The sequence below is a fragment of the Schistocerca gregaria genome, chromosome 1, assembly GCF_023897955.1.
Source record: "Schistocerca gregaria isolate iqSchGreg1 chromosome 1, iqSchGreg1.2, whole genome shotgun sequence".
In the NCBI taxonomy this organism is placed as follows: Eukaryota; Metazoa; Arthropoda; class Insecta; order Orthoptera; family Acrididae; genus Schistocerca; species Schistocerca gregaria.
Genome location: NC_064920.1, coordinates 548,174,859 through 548,182,136, shown reverse-complemented (window position 1 = coordinate 548,182,136; position 7,278 = coordinate 548,174,859). Strand labels below are relative to the sequence as shown.

General features: G+C 42.0%; 1 long non-coding RNA gene across 1 annotated transcript in view; it reads left to right on the top strand.

Moving 5' to 3' along the window:
* The first annotated feature begins 3,923 nt into the window (after nucleotides 1-3,923).
* Nucleotides 3,924-7,278, top strand: part of LOC126282011 (uncharacterized) — a 48,224-nt gene continuing 44,869 nt past the window's right edge. Inside the window, exon 1 of the long non-coding RNA XR_007551320.1 lies at nucleotides 3,924-4,013. This is a non-coding gene — a long non-coding RNA (uncharacterized LOC126282011). The remainder of the gene's footprint in view (nucleotides 4,014-7,278) is intronic.

Here is a 7,278-nt window from a genome sequence, read left to right as displayed (position 1 = left end):
ACGTTTTTCTGTCACTAATCACAATGGAGCAACATTTCCAAATCAAGTATTCAAAAAAGGTTTGAAAAAGAGATAAGTGTGTGCAAAGTTTTTCCCATACAACTTCACTCCCCAACATAGACGGCGACGCAAGGACGTCAGCTTCGACTTGCCTGAAACGTAAATCGTGGACGATTCTTTTCTGGGAAAAGTCATCACGGCTGACGAGACTAGGTGTCGATACGAACCTGCTACAAAACGGTAAATGAAGAAAATCATATGAAGGGTGAAGGCTATGTATGACGACACAACCTACGTTCAAGCCAATGTGATGCTCGAGTTGAACTACGTCCCAAAAAAGACTTTTCTGTTAGTTTCACACGATTTTATGTACGTTCTGTGCGTTTTAATAAAGTGAGAGGGAGCTATGTAGAACACCTGAAACATCAGAAACACCATCTTAACTTTTCTTTACTTTCATTAAACTAGCCTCGAAACTTTTTGGACTGATAAGTCAGCTTTCCGAAGGAACAGTAGTTTAGAGTGGCAACAGGAAATAGTGCTGACCCTGACAGTCTACTGTTTTCTTGCCGGTGCCGAGTTTTCAAATAAGAACCAGCAGGGTCTCTCGGCCTCAGTTTAGGCGGTGTCTTGCAACAGCCAATACAGGGAGCCCCCCTAGTCCGCATCCGTTACAGAGGACTTCGTGGTTTATTTATTTATTTACACGCCAAGTTCCGTAGGACCAAATTGAGGAGCAAATATTCAAGGTCGTGGAAGGTGTCAGTACATGAAATTGCAGCATACAAGTAATAACAGTTAAAAATAAAATATTTATCAACCCGAAAAATGTCAATCCGTAAGGTTAAGTAAACGCTATCAACAATACAACAAGAATGAGCTTAATTTTTCAAGGAACTCCTCGACAGAATAGAAGGAGTGACCTACGAGGAACCTCTTCTGTTTCGATTTGAAAGAGCTTGGATTACTGCTAAGATTTTTGAATTCTAGTGGTAGCTTATTGAAAACGGATGCAGCAGTATACTGAACACCTTTCTGCACTCAAGTTAAGGAATTCCGATCCAAATGCAGATTTGATTTCTGCCGAGTATTAACTGACTGAAAGATGCTTATTCTTGGGAATAAGCTAATATTGTTAACAAGAAATGACAGTAAGCAATATATATATTGAGAGGTCAATGTTAAAATACCCAGACTCGTGAACAGGGGTCGACAAGAGCTTCGTGAACTTACACCACTTATTGCCCGAACCAACCGTTTCTGACCCAAAAATGTCCTTTTAGAATGGGAAGAGTTACCCTGAAATATAATACTTTACGACATAAGTAAATGAAAGTAAACTAAGTAGATTAATTTTAATATCGAACGATCACTCACTTCAGACACCGTTCGAATAGTAAAAATGGCAGCATTGAGTCTTTGAACAAGATCCTGAATGTGGGCTTTCCACGACAGCTTACTGTCTATCTGAACACCTAGAAATTTGAACTGTTCAGTTTCACTAATCATATGCCCATTCTGTGAAATTAAAACGTCAGGTTTTGTTGAATTGTGTGTTAGAAACTGTAAAAACTCAGTCTTACTATGATTTAGTGTTAGTTTATTTCCTACAATCCATGTACTAATGTTATCAACTGCACTATTTGAAACCGAGCCATTGTTGCACACAACATCCTTTACTACCAAAGTAATGTCGTCAGGAAATATAAATATTTTAGAGTTACTCGTAATATTAGGGCGCAGATCATTTATATAAATAAGGAACAGGAGTGGCCCCAACACTGATGCCTGGGGCACCGCCCACTTGACAGTACCCCACTCAGATCCCACATCACAGCCATTCTCAACACTGTGAATAATGGCCTTTTGCTGTATGAACCATCTGTGAGCTACTCCCCGTTTTCCGCAATGGTCCAATGTCTGGAGCAATATTTTGTGATCAACACATTCAAACGTCTTAGTTAAATCAAAAAATATGTCTAGCGTTCGAAACCGTTTGTTTAACCCATCCAGTACCTGAAAGAGAAAGCTTAATATGGCCTTTTCATTTGTTAACGACTTCTAAAGCCGAACAGTACATTTGATAGTAAATCGTGTGACATAAAATGATGAATTATTCTTACGTTCACAGCCTTTTCAATAACTTTAGCAAACACTGATGGTATAGAAATAGGTCTCAAATTGTCTACATTATCCCATTCTACCTTTGCATAAACTGGCTCTACTACTGAGTACTTTAATCGTTCAGGAAACTGACCATTCCTAAAGGAAAAATTATATAAATGGCTAATTACAGGGCTAACGTGCAGCACAGTACTTAACATTTTTCTAGACACTCCATCATGTCTACGAGAATCCTTAGTCTTCAGTGATTTAATTATTGACTCAGTCTCCCCCTTGTCTGTAGACAGAGGAGTATTTCAGACATCAGTCTCGGAAAGGCATTTGCCAAGAGAGTTATATGATTCCCTGTAGAAACTAAATTTTTATTTACTTCACCAGCACTGCACAGAAAATGATTGTTAAATACTGTACATATATCTAATTCACCAGTAACAACAATATTTTTAACGCACTGACTTTATGTCGTCGACCTTGTGCTGCTGACCAGACACTTCCTTCACAACTTCCCATATTGTTTTAATTTTATCCTGCGAATTATCTATTCTATTTGCATACCAACCACTCTTTGCCTTCCTAATAACATGTTAAGCACCTTACAGTACTGTTTGTAATGAGCTACTGTAGCATGATCGTGACTGCCTCTAACATTTTGATATAATTTTAGCTTTGTTCCTTATCCCACTAGTCAGCCACCCAGGCTGCCTTTTACTACTAGTACCCCACTTAGATCGTTCTAATGGAAAGCAACTCTCAAAGAACACGAGAAATGTGTTAAGGAAAGCTTGACATTTGTTAATCTAAGTTATCAGCACTATAAACATCCTGCCACTCTTGTTCCTTGACGAGGTTTAAAAAACTCTCTATTCCTGTGTGATTACCTTTCCTACATAGTTTGTAATTATATGTGACATTAGTTTGAGTACAAAAGCCTTTTAGTGTTAAAATTTGCGCATAATGGTCTGAAAGGTTATTCACCCTTTTACTAACAGAGTGTCCATCTAGTAATGAAGAACGAATAAAAATATTGTCTATGGCTGTGGTACTGTTCCCCTGCACCCTAGTTGAAAAAAAAAACAGTCTGCATCAGATCATATGAATTTAGGAGATCTACCAACATCCTTTTTCTCGCACCATCATATACAAAATTTATACTGAAGTCTTCACATATAACTAATTTCTGGTATTTCGTGTAAAGTGAATCAAGAAACCTCTCTAGCTTGAGCAGAAATGCTCTGAAGTCAGAGTTAGGGGACCTATAAACATCAACAACTAGAAGTTAAGTTTCACTAAATTCAACTGCCCCTGCGCAACATTCAAATATCTGTTCGGTGCAGTGCAGTGATACGTCTATGGACTCAAATAGAATACTGCTTCTTACATACCTGACTACTCCCCCAACCCTCAAGGAACTCCTTGAAAAACAGCCAGCTCATTTGTATCCTGGTAAAGGAAGCCTCTGAATTGTCAAATTATTTAAATGATGCTCCGTTATACCAATAATTTCAGAGTCAACATCTAGGTAGCGACAAGTTCGCGAATTTTTCTCTCTACGGCGTCACACACTGAAATGAGGAACTCATGTAAGTGAAATTATTATCATAAATTTTAGAGCTTAATCTGGAACCTCTGAACAGGTCGTACATATTCAACATTCGTTGTGACGTACAGTGCGCCCAGAATCGCTGTTTGAGGGGAGGGGAGTGAAGGGGAGGGGGGGAGGTATGTGGTTTCGGTACTCGATTCGTATTTAGGAACGTGGGGTACAAAGCCTTTGGTTTAGCCCGGACTAGTGGCCATTTTTATAGTCATTCGAACATTACTGCAGCTATGTTACAGTATGTTACTCAAGGTCTGAACTACGAATCGGAACTGGCACCCAGATAAATTGTGTGAGTCCATTAACTCCTTTTCAAAATATTTTGATTGGCTGAAATTTGTGCTTAGCTAGTGGCACCATTTTTATGTGTAATGTTCAGATTTTTCGTGCAAAAAGTGACCCTCGTTCGTATTTCACGTGCAGACAGTCGCCTTTAAATAACTCCGGCTTGGACGAGATCGATGGTTCAGATTTTGTCCGCTGCTATATCGGACCTTGGTCTACGATAAGTTTTAAAGATGTTTGTATTTTACGTGCACAAACCAACGTTTCTCTGAGAGCTTTTAGAAGCGCGCCACTTCTGTACTTCAGACGTGTACGAATCGGTTTTAACTTTGCCGAAGACAGATAAATCGATAAAGACCTAGTAGCTGCCAAGTTTGCCTCCATTTGATTCCGGTTCGTCCGACTGAGTAAAATTTTGAGAAATGACAAAAACATCTGCACGATAGTTGCGGACTCGACGGATGCTGCGTCGGGACGAGGAAGCAGGCGAGAACACCCTGCTGACTGCATATTCGATGGGCAGGTGCTGGTAACGCGGCCGAAGGTAACTTTGCTAAGTATAGCTCCAAAGATCTTAGTAGGGAAGAATTCGATGTGCTCAGGAGCAAGGAGGAAAAGAATCTATCAAATTAAAATTTACGTATTTGATGAAAGAACGTGAGAAATGTTGAACAGAAAATTGGTGCAGCTGGTGGAGGGAGCTTCTCAACTTGATTGCCGGCACTCTAAGTGCCTGCCAGCAGACAGAAAACTCATTTTGATAACGAGCGGTTTAACGCCGAAGCACTAAGTGGAGTGAACATAGAGCCGTCTGAAGCGGAAGGAAAGAGAAAGAAATGCTGATTCACCCGTGAAACTGCAAACGACAAGCACTGCTGTCAGGCCAGATGGTGTAGCGGTAAACTGTGTACCCGAAAATCCCCCGCCCGAAAGTCGAAAGATCGTGTAATCGAATCGCCTCTCAATAATTTGAAGATTCACCAATAACGCCACCAGGTTCAGATATCACATTAAACTACAGGTCCCCTTCCTGCTTCGTGATTACTGGGATAGAGCAGGGATACGTAACGTTGCCAAAGTGGCATCCAAGTGAAAAACTTGAACCTGGCTGTCGAGCCACACGGAGTTATTACTGTCATTACTATCGCTGCATCCCTACAGCAGAAAAGAATTTCAGCGGCAGCGCGACGGCTAGGTGAGTGCTTGATTGGCTTCTACACCATCACTCATCATTCTTCCACATGCAGAAGATGGTGCGGAGGTAACACTATGGTCCCATTACAATTACATACAGTTGACACTTCAGGCGCTGGAACTGGTTTCCTCCAACCAGAGTGCTAACTGAGCCTTTTACCAGAATGAGAAGCTGTCAGCGACATATGCACTAATATCAGTGTTTGCTTTTCGAGCTTCACGTCTTTGTGAATTACAGGATGAATAGGGAAACACGAAACAAAAAGAGCTACAGGGGGTGGACATAAATATGGAAACACTGAAAACGCAGCACATCATCATGCCCAATACGGTGTTAGAAAATTGTTGCCATTCAAAATAACTTCCAGTCGTCTCGGAATGGGTAAATACAGATCATGTATGACTTTCAAGGTAACGTAGCAAAATTGTGGCAAGTTTAGTAACGGTGCTGGACTTGGAGAGCGATCACGCAGCCTTCTCTCCGAAGTAGACCACGAAAGCACAATACTACTGAGATCTGGTGACTCTGGTGGCTAGGGAGGAAGTGACAATTCATCCTCGTGCTCAAAAAACCAGTCCTAGACAATGCGAGCTGTGTGAGCAGGGAGTCTGTCGTGTTGGAACACAGCATCATCATTGGGGAACAAACACTGTAACATGGGATGGACCTGATCAGCCAGAATGGTAACATATTTCTTGGCAGTAATGTCACATTGCACAGTAGCTATGGCGCCCACGGAATACCACGATATGACTGCCCAAGTCATCACCGAACCCCCGCCATATTAACCGTGTGAAATAAGACTCATGGGACCAAATGCCTTTCATCCATTGTTGCGTACACCAGTTTTATGGCTTCGAAACCAAATTTTTCTGTTACGGGCAATTGCATTACTCATGACTGGTTTTGGAATTCACTTCACTCCGCATTTTCCTGCCACTGGAGATCCCTCAGTGTTGTTTTGGTGCAAACAGGGTTCGTGAGTGTGACGTTCAGTAATGTAATGACGTTTGCGCGCTGTCGTGTCTTATTTTTCGCCACTAGCCTTTTCAGTGGCCGTCCGCCACGAGCACTCAACACACATAGATTCGTCTACGTTGTGACTTTGTGGACGATGTCTTATCTGCTTTTCCTGTATGAGGTATAAGTCTTCGATGCGGTACCTCTTAAAGCACCAAATAGTTCGGTCACCTTGCTTATGAAAGCATCCATCATACAAGCACGAACAGTTTGCACACGTTCGAATTCACTTAGCTGCAACATAATGCACTCATAACTGTGCAGAACACTGTTCTGAACACGATCGACAGGTGCCGTTCGTGGTAAAATATAGCAGCGCGACCTGCAGGCTCGCGAGAATCGGGATTTATGTTCAAGCGTGAGTTTCTCGCAGTATTACTATACACATCAAAAAAGTTTTGAGTCACCTCGGTTCCGAGAGTTCCGTAACCTGTACAGAAAATTGGAATAGAGATCAACATAAACATCATTTCCGCCTTTTTTATTGTTCATGAAGTCCACACATTGCATCTTGTACCACCATACAGAGAGACCTTCAGAGGTGGTGGTTCAGAGTGCTGTACACACCGGTACTTCTAAAATCCAGTAGCTCGTCCTCTTGTAATGATGCTTGCCTGTATTCGTCGTGGCATACTATCCACAAGTTCATCAAGGCACTATTGGTCCAGATTGTCCCACTCCTCAACTGCGATTCGGCGTAGATCTCTCAGAGTGGTTGGTGGGTCACGTCGTCCGTAAATAGCCCTTTTCAATCTATCCCAGGCATGTGCGATAGGGTTCGTGTCTGGAGAACATGCTGGCCTCTCCAGTCGAGCGATGTAGTTATCCTGAAGGAAGTCATTCATAAGACGTGAACGATGGGGGCGCAATTGTCGTCCATGAAGCCGAATGCCTCGCCAAAATGCAGCCGATATGGTTGCACTATCGGTCGGTGTTTGACATTCACGTATCGTACAGCCGTTATAGCGTCTTCCATGACTACCAGCGGCGTACCTCGGCCCCACAGAATGGCTCAAATGGTTCAAATGGCTCTGAGCACTATGCGATTTAACTTCTG